The 17870-nt window shown below is 42.3% G+C and overlaps 1 pseudogene; it reads right to left on the reverse strand.

Annotated features, from left to right (window-relative positions):
- Nucleotides 1-1822: 1822 nt before the first annotated feature.
- On the reverse strand, nucleotides 1823-1940 carry LOC126095965 (5S ribosomal RNA; annotated as a pseudogene).
- Between the last annotated feature and the right edge of the window lie 15930 nt (nucleotides 1941-17870).

Here is a 17870-nt window from a genome sequence, read left to right on the forward strand (position 1 = left end):
GGCTTGTCCTTTTCGACAGCCAACCGGCACCGACAACGATATTTCGGGTATACATGCTGACGTCGCAAGCTGAAAATGAAGAGAAAGAGAAAGCATCTAAGGATATCGAAAGGGTAATACAGTACATAAAGGAAGATGAAAGTCTAATAGTCATGTGGGGACTGGAATGTAGTCGCAGGGAAAGGAGTAGAAGAAAAAGTTGCAATAGAATCTGAACTTCTGTCAAGGAATGAGAGAGGAGAAAGACTAATTTCAGCTAGTAACAGCGAATACTCTGTTCAAGAATAACAAGAGGAGAAAATACGCTGGGAACAGACTGGGTAGTACGGGAAGATTTCAGTAAGATTTCGTCATGGTCAGAGAGAGATTCCGAAATCATATACTGGATTGTAGGGAGTACCCAAGAGCAGATATATACTCAGATCCCAATGTAGTGGCAATGAAGGGTAGTCTGAAGTCTAAGAAATTAGTTAGGAAGAATCAATACGCCAAGAAGCGGGATACACAAGTACTAAGGAATGAAGGTAATATTATTGAGAGACATAATTTTGTCAGTTTCCTTGTGTTTGAGACACATTAGGCAGATTGTTAGAGGTTCGGCATTGTGATCACAAGTACCATAAATAGAGGTTGGCTCTTTGTCTCTCCCACAGGTATCACTTCTGTATGGGGCTGCGCAATAAGGACATCTTGTGTTACTTCTGCACTATTTGCTGCCATGTCCATATCGCAGACAATTGCAGCATTGTAAGACGGAGGGTCATACACGTGCATTGGATAGTGAACTCCATGAGTTTAAACAATCTGTAGGAGATGCTGTGATCTAAATGTCACACCACAAACTGGAGACGGCTTTGTTATCGATTGCCACTTCAGAACTATAATTTTATTAAATCTCATGAGTGCAATAGCTTCGCTGCTACACGTCATTTCCGTTAGTAATCCACCCTCCGTGAGGGAATTTTCAATATTATTAGTAATGCATTGTTAAGTAGTGAAGAACTTTGGAATATTGGATTCCATATTCACTTCGTACAAGAATGAGTGTTGAACTAAGTCACTGGCAGAATGAGATTTTCACTCTGCAGCGGAGTGTGCGCTGATATGAAACTTCCTGGCAGATTAAAACTGTGCGCCCGACCGAGACTCGAACTCGGGACCTTTGCCTTTCGCGGGCAAGTGCTCTACCATCTGAGCTACCGAAGCACGACTCACGCATGGTACTCACAGCTTTACTTCTGCCAGTACCTCGTCTCCTACCTTCCAAACTGTGACAGTTTAAATCTGCCAGGAAGTTTCATATCAGCGCACACTCCGCTGCAGAGTGAAAATCTCATTCTGGAAACATCCCCCAGGCTGTAGCTAAGCCATGTCTCCGCAATATCCTTTCTTTCAGGAGTGCTAGTTCTGCAAGTTTCGCAGGAGAGCTTCTGTAAAGTTTGGAAGGTAGGAGACGAGGTACTGGCAGAAGTAAAGCTGTGAAACCGGGCGTGAGTCGTGCTTCGGTAGCTCAGATGGTAGAGGACTTACCCGCGAAAGGCAAAGGTCCCGAGTTCGAGTCTCGGTCGAGCACACAGTTTTAATCTGCCAGGAAGTTTCATAAACTAAACTAAACTCGGTCCGAATTGACCTTGTAAGGCCCAACGGCGCCGACCGGCCGCCGTGTCCTCCTCAGCCCATAGGCGTCACTGGATGCGGATATGGAGGGGCATGAGGTCAGCAGACCGCTCTCCGGCCGTATGTCGGTTTCCGAGACCGGAGCCGCTAGTTCTCAGTCAATTAGCTCCTCGGTTTGCCTCACAAGGGCTGAGTGCACCCCGCTTGCCAGCAGCCCTTGGTAGACCGGATGGTCACCCATGCAAGTGCTAGCCCAGCCCGACAGCGCTTAACACCGGTGATCTGATGGGAACCGGTGTTACCACTGCGGCAGGGCCGTTGGCTTATGACGTTATAATCCAAGATGAAGAAGTACATTGACGAGCCAAAACATTACGACCACCTGATTAATAGTTTTTTGTCCGCCTTTGGAACGAAATACATCACAGATTTTGCGTATCACGGACCCTGTAGAAGTATGTGACATTCGATATCTACGCACAGGTCATTTAATTAGCGTAAATAACGGGCTTCTGATCTCCGTACTAGGTGATGGCGCCCGATAGCGATCCAGACGGGTTCCATAGGATTTGCATCAGGCGAATTTGGCAGCCAAAACATCAACCTGAGTTTACTATAGTGCTCCCCAAACAGCTGTAGCACGGTTCTGGCTCCGAGGCACGGAAAGTTGTTCTGCTGAAAGATGATATCGTCATCACCTTCCGGGAATACATCAGTCACAGAGACGTAGGTGGGTCACAGTTGTCAGCGTGACTTCGATTAACACCACAGGTCCCACGCCAGCCCTGGAGAATGTCTCCCATAGCATAATACTGCTACCACCAGCCTGCGACCGTGGCACGCTGCACATTTCGAGGCGCTGTTGACCTCGATGACGGCATTTATAGATACGACCTACGCGTAGTTTGGCAAAAATTTGATTGACCGGAAGAGTCGACACATTCCTGTTCATCGACAGTCGAACCCCGATGACCCCTTGCCCACTGCAATCGTAACTGACGATGTTATTGGGTCAACGTATGGTCTGCTATGGAGATCCATGTTCAACGATGTACGATTAACGGTGTGTTCCGGAACAGATGCCACTGATCATCGTCTATCGTACTTTAAAGACCAGACAAGTATCAGAACCCCACGTTCTGTGAAGAGTTGCGGACGTCCAACCATTCAGCGCCTTACTTTCCGTTTTCGAGATACGTGTTCACAGCCTCTGAGTAATAATAATCTGCCCTTTGTGAAAGTCGCTAATCTCAATGGATTTCTCCATTTGCACCCCCTAATCTTCGCTAGGGTGATCCCAATCCATATCTGTTCCGCTTACATACACTCCTGGAAATTGAAATAAGAACACCGTGAACTCATTGTCCCAGGAAGGGGAAACTTTATTGACACATTCCTGGGGTCAGATACATCACATGATCACACTGACAGAACCACAGGCACATAGACACAGGCAACAGAGCATGCACAATGTCGGCACTAATACAGTGTATATCCACCTTTCGCAGCAATGCAGGCTGCTATTCTCCCATGGAGACGATCGTAGAGATGCTGGATGTAGTCCTGTGGAACGGCTTGCCATGCCATTTCCACCTGGCGCCTCAGTTGGACCAGCGTTCGTGCTGGATGTGCAGACCGCGTGAGACGACGCTTCATCCAGTCCCAAACATGCTCAATGGGGAACAGATCCGGAGATCTTGCTGGCCAGGGTAGTTGACTTACACCTTCTAGAGCACGTTGGGTGGCACGGGATACATGCGGACGTGCATTGTCCTGTTGGAACAGCAAGTTCCCTTGCCGGTCTAGGAATGGTAGAACGATGGGTTCGATGACGGTTTGGATGTACCGTGCACTATTCAGTGTCCCCTCGACGATCACCAGTGGTGTACGGCCAGTGTAGGAGATCGCTCCCCACACCATGATGCCGGGTGTTGGCCCTGTGTGCCTCGGTCGTATGCAGTCCGGATTGTGGCGCTCACCTGCACGGCGCCAAACACGCATACGACCATCATTGGCACCAAGGCAGAAGCGACTCTCATCGCTGAAGACGACACGTCTCCATTCGTCCCTCCATTCACGCCTGTCGCGACACCACTGGAGGCGGGCTGCGCGATGTTGGGGCGTGAGCGGAAGACGGCCTAACGGTGTGCGGGACCGTAGCCCAGCTTCATGGAGACGGTTGCGAATGGTCCTCGCCGATACCCCAGGAGCAACAGTGTCCCTAATTTGCTGGGAAGTGGCGGTGCGGTCCCCTACGGCACTGCGTAGGATCCTACGGTCTTGGCGTGCATCCGTGCGTCGCTGCGGTCCGGTCCGAGGTCGACGGGCACGTGCACCTTCCGCCGACCACTGGCGACAACATCGATGTACTGTGGAGACCTCACGCCCCACGTGTTGAGCAATTCGGCGGTACGTCCACCCGGCCTCCCGCATGCCCACTATACGCCCTCGCTCAAAGTCCGTCAACTGCACATACGGTTCACGTCCACGCTGTCGCGGCATGCTACCAGAGTTAAAGACTGCGATGGAGCTCCGTATGCCACGGCAAACTGGCTGACACTGACGGCGGCGGTGCACAAATGCTGCGCAACTAGCGCCATTCGACGGCCAACACCGCGGTTCCTGGTGTGTCCGCTGTGCCGTGCGTGTGATCATTGCTTGTACAGCCCTCTCGCAGTGTCCGGAGCAAGTATGGTGGGTCTGACACACCGGTGTCAATGTGTTCTTTTTTCCATTTCCAGGAGTGTATTTTTGTGACCACGTGACGTGTCCGCAACGCCACCATGCGGCAACCAACACCACGGTAGGCAGCGGTCATAATGTTTTATCTTTTCTGTTATTATTGTTATTATTATTGTTATTGGCATATGGTTTTATTTTTTGCCCTGAAATTGTTACACATACAAGATACTTATCATTGTCGTTTTTTCCTTGTACAATACTTGAGGGAGCCATCCAGATGTGAATTTGAGGTAGCAGCAACAACACTGCCCCATAACAGCTCATTGATGCGTCCAGTGCCGCCACCACCATCTCCAGGACCCTCGTGGATGCTGCAATCCCCGAGTTTAAAGCTGCCCATGACGACTTCATCACATCCAGGATGCTGCCCATCCTGAGGCCATCTATGGTGCTACCACCATCATGTTCAGGCGCCATATGAGTGCACTACCCATGTGTACGCCTGTTTTGGATGAACTCCCCTCGGGCGCTGACATGGCTGTGGTACCCATCCACAAAAACCCTTGTCAGGGATCCTCTAGTTATAATTATCTATATTTGACGGGATATTGGCGTGATAACGAAGAGTGAGTCATCTACTTAGTGGTTTCATGATTTCGAGTGGCAGTTTTCTGAAAGGCAGGAAAGGGGGCCTGGTAAGACAGCCGCAAACTTTACTTCGATGTACACAACCACGTTTTTCATCCATTAAGTGAAGGGTCTAGCTGTGTCAAACTTTCGAGGGATATAGCTGCTAAGAGGCATTTATCAATGTCCAGAATCACGTAGACAGTCTGCTTTGCATGATCAATAATTGCTTGTGAAAGAAATTGTACTAATAACCATCACCATCCACAGGGATACAGGACAAACAATGTTTGTGGAATTTTCAACTTGAATAGCATCTCATTCTCCAAGACACTTCAGGAAATATCTAAATTTGAGAGGCAGAGCTCGTGTTATTCAGTTCATGTTTAGGCACTCAAGAAAAATGAAAATGAGCCAGAAGAACACAATCTGCAGGAAAAGGAGGAAGTGAAGCATAAAGTTCTCAGACTCCACTACGTTTCCTAAGAAGCTGACCTTCACGCAAGCTGTTATTCCCAAAAGGTGACAAATAGCACTATGTTTTCACCAATAACATATCCCACTTACGTTCAGTACAATAGAGTAAACGAACACAAATATCATAATTACTTTAGAGACCTCACCTCTTTTACAGTGAGTAGGGGTCTACAGAAGCATCTGACTGATTGCTCCACCCAGGAACCAGTAGACGTGGAAATGACGAGGAAAACAAGTTTCTGAACTTTAAGAATTTACACGACAAGGAGAGTTGTCCCGTCGTAGTAGGTGCTGATTTCGAATGCCTACTCTCTCCAGTGGGACACTGTGAGGCACTATGAGGGAGAATAACCTGCCTCCTATGTGAAACGGTTGCTCACTGAACTCGTGAAAACTTTCATGGCATGTGGATCGCATTTATGGCACCAACATTCCCATGCCCAACATGAGGGAGAATAAAGGTTTATACGAAAAATCTGTCAAATGTCATATTTATGGGCTGCCGTTACACATAAAAGCGGAAACTCTGTGCAGAATCCACTATCATCTCACGGGAATATTGTGTGGTGCAGCAACACACAATGCATATAACTTAAAACTACTAAGTTCCATGGAACATATCTATCTTTTTCGACAGTCTCAGTCGGTATGACGCCCAGTTCGTCATTGAGTATTTGGGTGCTTTTGGTTTGTGCAACCACTGGATTGGTATCCTGCCTGATAGCGTTGAGATATACATGTCGTTGTCCAAGCGGATAACGCCGAACAGTACTTTATGGTTTCTAGACTCACTTCTGTTTACTGAAACACTGCTTCAGAAACTCACTGAGACAATGCGTGAGGAGTACATGCACCTCACTAAAGCTACATTTCCCGATGATGCAAAGTTTCAGCCCACGACGAAGGAGGGATCTTTCCTTACGAATACACGGGTTCTAAGGAGAGACTCAACGAAACCGAATTCCTAAGACAAAACCGCATTCGCTAGCAATCTTACAACTCTGCCATAATGGATCCATAGTATGAGCTTGTGGTGAATGTCTGGCAAGAATTAAACTTGCCTCATATATGGACATAGATAGTCAACTTATAGTGGATATTTTCGAGAAATTCCGGAGCGTATGCATTCTACTAAATCGCGTCGGGGATTTTGTGGGGTGCAGTGTTGATAAGGAACACATGTCGTCATTGGATTATTGACCAATGTTGACATTCCGCTGTATTTTGAACGCAGGAGGGGAGCTTGGCCAATGTGTACACAGCCACGCCAAGCCGAATAACCCGTTAATGGGTGGACGGATCAAAGCATCTGAGGATGAGAGTTACATCACGTACATTTATGTCAATTTGGATAAGGCGTGCTACAATATCTGCCTGTTGGGGATATTCGGTGGCTGCCTGATGAGGACATGGGCAGACTAGGTAATCTCACTGGTGTGGCAGCTGGTTCTGGTGAATTACATGTCGTGGAGGCAGGCCTGGTTCATACTGCTAGATTGCCTGATGCACACAGCTAATTGCCACTCTGTCCAGAGCACCTATACCCGTGCAACGATTTTCTCCCCAAATTGATGACGAGACTGATGGAAAACAGAGATACATTATGCAATATAGAAACCTCCAGCAGTGTATCCGTTTGGGAATGGTGCTGCTTAGAGCCACGTGTGGCATCTGCTTCAACCAGACACACTTGTTGAACGAGTTTATGGAAGTTAATACTGAACGGAGGGCCCTCACGACGTGTGACTTACAGTAAGGTTTTTTTAAGTTAATGGATAATGCTATTTTCGGGAAAACAATGGAGAATTTAAGAAACCACCATGGAAATCATGTGGTTTACTGCTGGAAGGGACCTCGGGGTGCACATAATTATGTCGCTAGGCCGAATTTTAATAGACCACAGTCTTCAGTCGTGGTATAGTCGTTCTGAAAGTGGCTAAGATGTCGAAAATGTTCACGAAATCTATGTTTATTTGCCTTTTTGAAACTACATACATACAATTTTCACTCTGACTTTGCAAAGACAAAATTCGCTGATCCAAAGTTATGGATACGGACCGTTTCATTCACTGTGTGGAAGGCAGCTATCCAAATGAAGTAATTAGGTAAAATCCCGAAACATTACACAACCCTTGATATATGTCTCATAATCCTTTTGGAGTAAAACATCAAATCAAGAAGGTTATTGGGCTATGAAAGACTAGGCGAATGGGTTACAGGTCTTGAAGATTGTGAGTGTTCGGTCCAAAATCTAGGTGCACCTTAGGGACAGAAACAGATGTCACTCAAAGGCAGGCTAAGTGTGCGTATCATGCAACCTCAATGGATGTCACGATTGATGATTACCTGGAATGTCTGCCAACTGGTGAGAAGTCTTCTTCTTCTTCTCTGCATACAGTATGTCAAGTGAGCATTTTAGCACGAGCCCGTGACGTATATAACGTTTTACAACTTAAAATCGGTCTTTCGTGTAATGTTTACAAACGAGTCATCTGTGAAAACGGAATCGGGACTCTTCTGTACTCATATCCACTTGAGTGATTGTGCGTGTGGATGGGTACTTGTCTGTAAATAGCAGATGTGTGTGTGTGTGTGTGTGTGTGTGTGTGTGTGTGTGTGTGTGCGTGCGTCCGTGTGTACGCGTGTGTGTGTGTGTGTGTGAGAGAGAGAGAGAGAGAGAGCGTGTGTGTACATGCACATGCATGCGTGTGCGTGCGTGTCGATTAGTTGTGTAAATCATTTGTCACAGTTATGTAAACAGGTGTACAAATATACGTGTGTTCGTATAGGTTATATGTGTAGTTCACATTAGTGATGAGGAGGTATTGAATAGAGTTGGAGAGAAGAGAAATTTGTGGCACAACTTGACTAGAAGAAGGGATCGGTTGGTAGCACATGTTCTGAGGAATCACGGGATGACCAATTCAGTATTAGAGGGAAGCGTGGAGTGTAAAAATAGTAGAGGGAGACCAAGAGATGAATACACTAAGCAGATTCAGAAGGATGTAGGTTGCAGTAGGTGCTGGGAGATGAAGAAGCGTGCGCAGGATAGAGTAGCATGGAGAGCTGCATCAAACCAATCTCTGGACTAAAGACCAGAACAACAACAACGTATGGGTTCATTGCACACTGTGTGTGCATGTAAATTATATATAATGTAAACCAACGCATTTAATTCTCCATTTCATTTGCTATATAAATGTAAACCATTGTATTCGAATGGTTGATATTTATGTTCAAAATTTACTTCAGTATTGCAAAGTTGATTGTACAGTACACTACGGTTCGCTGTTTCAATATCTAGTTAGAAATTGCGTTTAGCATGGTCGGTTGGCATACCAACACAGACATGTTTACAGCCTATGACGTTTAAATCCTAGTTAAATTTGAACAACATAATTATTGCAGACTGCAGCTTATTCACATCACCTGCCGTTGCTATGCTCCTCGACATCTTAGCCCTTTGCCAGTTCTCTTATGAGAGGGTGAAATATTCATCGAACGCAATTTGTGTACCTATTTTGCTCTAGTGCATGCACCTTTTAAAGAATAAAAAACTATGTATAAGAGACGAATAAGCTGGCCTATACTGCTAGTTCATTGTCAAACTGAACAAGGCAATGCTCATCTGTGGGGCGACTGTGCTTTTCATAAACTTAAGCAGTGAGAGTATATTGCTAGTTAGATCCGCTGATATTCCGACAATTATCTCGCTGTAGGGAGGATAGCTGCTGCACAACTTTGGTGTATTCAAGAAAACGGCTTGACCTAGATGTTCCGGAATTCCTGACTATGTTACACCACTTGAGCTGGAGGACTATGGCTTCGAAGAAGACGATGAGTCACTTACCACTGACTGTTCAAGTGGCTGAAATCATGAAGTATTTGTGAAGTGTTTCTGAACACATATAGGATACTTACTGAAAGATGTGCCAGTTTAAATGATGTAGACTGTTATCGACTTCCTACACAGCTTACACCTCTCCACATAACACGGATTTCAGTTACTGCGTCAAGTATTTAAAAATATTCTTCTTTCTATGTATGATACCTACTATAGCGATTATGATCTGAATGCATTGTGGCAGATGGGACTCCACCTATTAAACTGCGCTCTGTTGCTTGTAAGATGGAAATAATAAAAAATGATTTTTTTTCCTTTGCGTAGTGGGAACACAAATTTTTGGAAACACTTGCCCTTTGTAGGCCTTAAACAGGGATTGCATGGTGTTCAAGCCGACAGGCGGCATTAACCACATAGGAATTCTCTCTGCTGATCTCGCCCTCTGCAGTCTTGACAGGTCCTCCAATCACACGCTTCAACACAAGGGGCGTACAGGACTTTATGCACAGCTCCACTTGGCTTATTGTAACACTATTTTTGCTCAAATAGTCTACAAATTCATTGACAGCAGCTCATACATACGGCTGCCAGTGACACAATCTTGTTGTAGCGATCGATATTGCACAGTACATGTCAAGCAATTTCATAAAACTTGATTGTTTTAATTATTTATTTGCGGCCAGTTAAGTTAGTTCTAGCATGGCCTTGACACACATATCAACTATGGTGCCTTACGTCCTAACACTTGAATGCCATCCATGGTGTGGGATGGATCAGACTCGTCTGTCATCTTACTCTTTACATAATACATCATCTTACACAGATATTCGCACTCGTATCATCAATATTGAACTTAGTAATCAACGCGTTGCGTGTTTTCAACTTTAATAACCATGGCAAAGTGTTTGCCCAGTCCCAGACTCACGTTTACTCATTACGTCCACATGTGGTATAGTTGTCTGTGCTAGTGAAAGTAAGACTCTTAATGGGCCTGCTGTTCTTTCAGCTTAGGCAGCTGAACGATGATGGCTGCTTTGGCGGCACAACTAGTTACACAGTACCAGAAATCAGAAAACCCATCTCTGCTGTAGCAATGTGACCAACAGTATGTAGGGGTCCTTGTCCAGCAGTTCCACTACCACCAGTTCAAGGGCATCTTGCATTTCTAGAACAATAACAAAACATAAGTATAATCGCATCTATATTTATTTTATAATAACAATAGTAATAATTATAATATTGGGGTTACTTAATGTCTAATACTATTAGATATTTCTTTTCAAATTCAAATCTTATCCTTCATTTGCCCAGGGGCGCTGTCTAGTTCCTGCTGCTGCTGCTGCTGCTGCTACCACTGCTGGTGCTCCATTATCTTCTCAGTACGAAGATCAGACCTCAGGTGAGCTGGGCTGGGACAGCTGTATTCAAAAGGTATAACAAAAGGAGGAGTGAGGGGAGCTTGCGTCCTATTGTTCCAGCCATCCTATTGGTCTGGGGGGAGAAGGGAGCGGGAGGTCGTTCCCCTGGATGACCTTCATCAATTCACGATGTATCCTGGAGGGGACAGAAATGACCTTGATTATAAGTGGGCCTAGTGTGTAACTGACACTGGAAGTCAATGACTTTGAGATAAGAAACCACTTATAACAGGGCCTGCACTAATATTGTATTAACATCCTGACGTTGAATTTACAGCTTCAGAAGAGAAGAGTTATCAAACTGGCAACGCTATGAATGTATCCGCCTATGGCTATTTTCGAATATGTAGATAATCCATCAACGTAATAATTTTGACTGCTGCCACTTAATACTGTTTAATGTCTTCATAATGGGGTGCTAACTAGATTACCCATTAGGCGATTTCATATTTTGGAAGTAGTACGAATTAAGTGTCCTATTGGGGTTGGAGTTTGGAACCAGGCCCAGAACAGGTTACTGTTGTCTACAAGAGTAGTTTTGATATTTTCTTTTTCTCAGGTCTGTCCGGGTTTGAACGTATTTCAGTTAAATGTGGGGAGCACAAATAAACTCAAACAGTCAATTAAAAAGAAAAATATACAATTAGCATTAACAAAGGTTACACGAACTTCTTTAAAAATTTTAGGATTAATCTTTCTGTCAACCGTATGTCTATACTTTTCTGGTTTTAGAGTCACCACATGTTGGGGATTTTCCTGTCTAGAATTTAGAAATTGTGTTTCGCTGGTGAATCTGATATCGCGATTTTTTCCCCAGACTGGAGGGAAAATCGCCTGTGTCGTCAAAAACAGTACTAATTTCGATTTGTATGTTACCGTGTTTTAATTACTGGAATGATGTATTTCTGCGACAGTGCACCAGCCCAGTGTTTTCCATGACTGCTGTGTTAAGCAGATCTAAAAATCGCTAAGAGGATTCGATCCGATTTCGGCTCAAACCCTCCCCTACATCCGTTTCCTCTACTCGATATGTTATACCTGTGGGTTTTCTGGGAACCGTATGTTCTCTGCTGAAGTGTGTGTGTGTGTGTGTGGCGCCTAGACAGTGTCTGCAAAGGACGCTCATGATCGTAGGAACCAGATGCTCCAAGCATGCAACAAGAAACCCAGCCGGGACAGTCAGCCGGCAGGAGAATGATCTGCGGAGCATGCATGCACCACTTCCAGTGGGAATCCTTCACTGGTAACTGAAGGTTCGTGCGATGAGTGGTAATTCCCCCTCGAAGTAATGCTCCTGTGCTTGCACATAACAGAGGCAGGAAAGGGATGTTCAATGGAAACGATCTACATCGTGATTATTGTCAGTCAGAAGAAATTAAACCACTGAAAAACATTTGGAAGTCCTTGATAATTTCATGAAAACTGAGTCAGTCGGAGTGTGACTGGTTCATTAACGCAATGGATGTTTGCGCTTCGTGTGGATGGAGAAGTGTCAAAAATAACTTTCTTGGTACGACAGGAAGCGACAGGAATAACTTTCCGCAGTAGCAAAGCAATTGCAAGCTGTTCGTCAGCATAGTATGATCACATTCATCCAGATTTCATACTCTTTTGAGTAATGATAAACCTTTTTTGAATAAAAATACACGTAACAGCAATACAAATTTGTAACTAGTGAACATGAGCGAATAAAGAATCTTCTCAGACAGAAAACTGGTTAGTTCGTAATGCCTACTAAATACGTGAAGTAAAATATTACGTAATTTTAAGAGAAAACAGGTTGATCGCTTTAGCGTGCGACTACGGCTCCGAAGTTAAAGCAATTAAGGCGGAGAAAGTGTCGCTACATCTTTACCTTCAGCGTTTTACGAGTCAGTTACCAGATTGTTGTCCACCTTCCAATGCCACGAAAGACGAAGAAAAGTTCAAAGTTCTTCACAGCTTTATGTTGGAGCATGTGATTAGCTTTCTAAATGAGGCTCCTTATGTCCAACTAGAAAATCGACTAACTTAATGGGCAACTAATACTTGAGTTAAAAGTTCTTGTTGTGCGGACACTGCAAGACATCTCTTAAAATTAAGGTTGTTTGCCCCAGAAGGTATAGCTCTCGTGACCACTTAATAGCACGAATAGATTTTTGATGTCCCTCTCCGTAAAATTAGAAAAGGAAACAGCGGGAAAAGCGCTGGTAGCTTTCGACTTTCGTGCGGAAGAGAATCTGGTAATTATACTACGCTCTTTAAATTTCTTAAGTTATTTGAAACAAAATACATGGTGTGAAAGGTCGTCTACAACTTGCACAGAAATCAGACATGCTATAACAGTCGAAGGACATGAAAGGAGGTAGTGGTTGGGAAGTATAGTAGCCTTTCCCCAATTTTACTCAGTCTATATATTGAGCAAAGGATAAAGGAAATCAAGGACACTTTTGGAAAGGGAATTGAAGTTTAGGTTGGTCGATAACACTGCATTATCGTAATTCTCCCAGAGATGGCATAAGACTTGGAAAATTTTTTGCATGGGACAGATTGTGTCTTGGAAGCAGGTTATGAGATACATGTTGAAAAAGTACAAGAGAAATGGAATGTAGGGCTAGTTCTAATTAAATCAGAAGATGCTGAGAGAATTAGGATATGAGACGCTAGATGTAGTAGATGAGTTCTGTCCTTTGTGTAGCAAGCAACTGAAGATGGCTGATGTAGCAAGGATGTAACGTGTTGACTAGAAGTAGCAAAGCAAGCTTTACTGAATACGAAAACTATGTTTACATCGAATACAAAATTGTGTGTTATGAAACCTTTGGTGAATGTATTTCTGTAGTCTGTAGATGACCAACAGTTAAGTGACGAAAAATAGACCGCCTGGTTCTGGGCCTTGCACTGTCCCGAACTCTGGGGAAACTAGCTGTACATAGTAGTTTAGGCTTCTGTCACTTAGTAGGGGGAATCACAAGTCGCCCACCTCAATTATTACTAATTAGTTCGCCAGTATATATTAAAAAGGGAAAAGTTTTTTTTTTTTCATTCTGCTACATTTTCCGTTATTGCTACTAGATATTGGCAGGCAAGCCTTTCAGAGATATACGTGGCTTTGAATAGTAGGTTTATAACTGCTTATGATTAAACGATGGCATTTAGGAGTTTGGTTAAAATTTATTTGGTTAAGAGAATTTAGGTTAGAGATGCATACAATGGGCCTCCTTCAGTTGCTAAAACTGGTCTCTCATACTTTTCATGATTAATGCCTGTCTGTATTAGTACACAGTCTTATTCTCTTGAAATTCTAAGAGGATAATTAAGAAAGTTGAGTCCCTTTAAAATAATTAAATCTATCGATTTAGTTCAGATAAAGATGGTTCAAATGGTTCAAATGGCTCTAAGCACTATGGGACTTAACATTTGAGGTCATCAGTCCCCTAGACATAGAACTACTTAAACCTAACTAACTTAAGTACATCACACACATTCATGCCCGAGGCAGGATTCGAACCTGTGACCGTAGGAGCAGCGCAGTCCCAGACTGAAAGAAAAAGATGATTGGAAAAAGTAAACAGTTTAGTGTTCCAAAAATAGCACTTATGAAGCTGTTTTACATGAAGTACGGTACGTACGCCAGGGTAAGCAGCAAAATCAAAATAGGCAGACCTACAATTTTGGATAATGATCTAGAAGAATAGCTCGTTTAATATTCGCATGGTATATATAACCTTCGTTCTTTGGGTTTACTCGTAATGACTTGTGAAAAATAACCACACAATTTGTAGAGAGAAGTAACACTGAACAAATCGTGACGGTATTTTTGTTATGTGGTTGCGATTACAAAAATGCGTGTTTTGTTTCCGCCAGACGAGTTCCGCTTTATTGAGGTAAAGCATCGTCAGGTGTCTGTAATTAAGTTATTAACGTTTTTATTTACTTTAAGATCGAAAAACAGTTCGCTAACAATATGTTGGTTTGTACTTACGGTGATTTTCGCTTGCTTTCTTGCTTACATCGGAAAATGCCGTCTTTAGCACATCGTTTATGTTTTTCTTCTTTTGACACTAGTAGTTTTCACCTAATTTTTAGTTGTTATGCAGCACAATGCATTTCTTATGTTTTTCACACCACACTTTTTCGCTCACCACTGTTTACTGTTTGTTGTTGGTGTTTTGTAATGCTGCCAACCTAACTTTGTTACTAGTTTGTCTTTGACTTACAATTTTTTTCTCCCTTTTGGATTATTGTATGTGTGACATTCTATTTAATTATACTGCTGTGTATTAATGTAATGTGTGAGAGTAGGAAATAAATAGTGATGGTGTATTTCTTTTTGGGTGGGGGAGGGAGAAACCATTATGAGTGGACATATGTTTATAGTGGTGTAATGGAGTGTAAGTTGGAGGAAAAGGTGAGTAGTAAGAAGTGAAATGAAATTGGGTGGGGGAGGGTGGTTGGGTGGGAGAGTGGGAGGTGGTTAATGATGGGAAAGACTCTTCGCTTTTTCATATAAGTCCACAAATTTTTATATAAAGTCTGGTTTCCAGTATTTATTTGGTCATTCAGCATCTGTTTATTTTTTCAAATGTTTCTTGTGTGTAGAAATTTTCTTGGACGGGCAGTAAGTGTCTCTCTGTACTGATTCTTATGATATTCATATCTTTTTCAATATTGCTTGGTCCATGGTGTTCTGGTTTTAGCTGATCTGCAAATGTTGAATTATTTGTACCGTATTTAAATGCTGTGACATGTTCTTTGTATCTTGTCTCGAATGTAATGCCAGTCATTCCAATGTATATCTTTTTACAATCTCTGCAATCGAGTTGATAGATAGCAGATTGTTGGTGTCTCTCTGGTTTTCATTTCAGTTTTGAGATTTGATGTTGTATTGAATTTTTTGTTTTGTAAGCAACGCTTGGCCCTTGTTTTTTGAATATTTTACCTATTCTATGCATGAATTTGTTGTGGTAAGTCGTTGTATGTCTTTTTTAGTAGTAGTGCAGGTTGTATGTATTGATGTGGTATGGCTGGTTTTTTCATTATTTGCTTCTTTATTTCTATGTTTAGTTTGTTTACTATTGTTTCTTTGTGTACATTTTCAATGTTATTTGTTTTATAATGGCTAGCTCTTTTCGGTAGTCAGAAGTGTTTAGGGGGATCCTATTCAGTCTGTTTAACATATAACTGATTGCTGCCTGTTTGTGATTCTGCAATGGTTTGAGTTTGCATTTAAGATAATGTCCCTTGTTGTTGGTTTTCTGTACATGTCAAACCGTATGTAAAAACACACAACCAACTATCTCATATACACATAGAGGATAATAAAATTATTAAAGCTAATAACAAAACAGAATTACTTTGAATTTAGTCAAGAATAATACATACAAGAAGGTTTACCCATGGGTTCACCTATTTCAGGAACATGAGCCCAAATTTTCATGAATCATATAGAAAAATTAATATTTGAAAACATAATATCAAAGCAAAGCTACAACAGCATCTACTGGTACAGATACATGGTTGACATAATATGCATGTTAGACGAAACTAAAAACAGAATACAACAACTAAACAAAGATATAAATACCAAACACAAAAACAACTGTTCACAATAGAAGACGAATAAGAAAACTCACTCAAATTTCTAGACATAACCATAAGACAAGACTATAACAAACACACATCTGAGATATACAGAACACCCACAACAAGTGACATTATGTTAAATGCAACCTCAAACCACCTGCAGAATCACAAACAGGCAGCAATCAGATACATGTTAAACAGACTGAACAGGATCCCCCTAAACACTTCTGATTACTAGAAAGAGCTAGCCATTATAAAACAAATAACATTAAAAATGGACACAAATAAATAATGATAGACAAACTAAACAGAAAAATAAAGAAGCAAATAATGAGAAAACTAACCAAGCCACATCAATACGTACCACCTGCACTACACCAAAAAATGGCATATAATGACTTCCCACAACAAATCTATGTATAAAATAGCTTAAATATTTAAAAAACAAGGCCCAAACGTTGCTTACAAAACAAACAATTCAGTGCAAATGCAAATCTCAAAACTGAAATCAAAACCAGACAGATACCAACAATCTGCCATCTATCAGCTCGATTGCAGAGATTGTCAAAAGATATACATTGGAATGACGCATTACATTCGACACAAGATATAAAGAACATGTAAGAGCATTTAAATGCGGTACAAACCATTCAAAATTTGCAGATAAGCTAAAACAAGAGCACCATAGACCAAGCAATATTGAAAAAGATATGAATACCATAAGAGTCAGTAAAGGCAGATACGTCCTCCCTTTCCAAGATAATTTCCGCACACACGAAGCATTAACAAAAAATAAACAGTTGCTCAATGACCAATTAAATATTGGAAACCAGACTGCGTTGAAATTACATCAAAAGCAAAGAGTCTTTTCCATCCTTTACCCCTTCCACTTCCCCCTCCCCCACCCAACCCCGCCTCTCCCTCCCAATTTCATTTCACTTCTTGTTCCTCATCTTTTCGTCCAACTCACACTCCATCACACAACTATAAACTTATGTCCACTCATAATGGTTTCTCCCTCCCCCGCCCAAAAAATGCTCCTGACTACTCCTTCCCTTCTCTTACACATTATATAAATACACAGCAACTTAATTAAATAGAATTACACACATACAATATCCAAATGAGAGAAAAAAAGATTGTAGGTCAAACACAAACTAGTGCCAAAGTTAGGTTGGCAAGACTACAAAACACAAACCACAGCACATACTAAGAAGTATAAAAACAGATAGTAAACAGTGGTGTGAAAAAGAAGAAGCGCATAGTGCTGCAGAACATCTGAAAATTAGACCAAAACTGCCATCATCAAAAGAAGAAAAACATAAACGATGTGCTAGCAGACGGCATTTCCCAATGTAAGTAAGTAATCAAGTGAAAATAACCGTAATACAAACGAAGATATTGCTAATGAACTGTTTTTCAGTCTTAATATAATTTAATTACAGACCCATGAAGATGCTTTACCTGAATAAAGCGAAACGCCACTGGTGAAAAAAACCCGTATTTTTGTAGCTCCAGCGACAGAACAAAAATGCCCTCAAGAATTGTATAGCAACTACCGACAACATGGCCAAACGGATGAATAATTAAACAGTGGACACCCTATCAGAGAAGAAACTGCTGGCGAAAAGTCAGTCAGA

The sequence above is a fragment of the Schistocerca cancellata genome, chromosome 8 (assembly GCF_023864275.1).
Source record: "Schistocerca cancellata isolate TAMUIC-IGC-003103 chromosome 8, iqSchCanc2.1, whole genome shotgun sequence".
Taxonomy (NCBI): domain Eukaryota; kingdom Metazoa; phylum Arthropoda; class Insecta; order Orthoptera; family Acrididae; genus Schistocerca; species Schistocerca cancellata.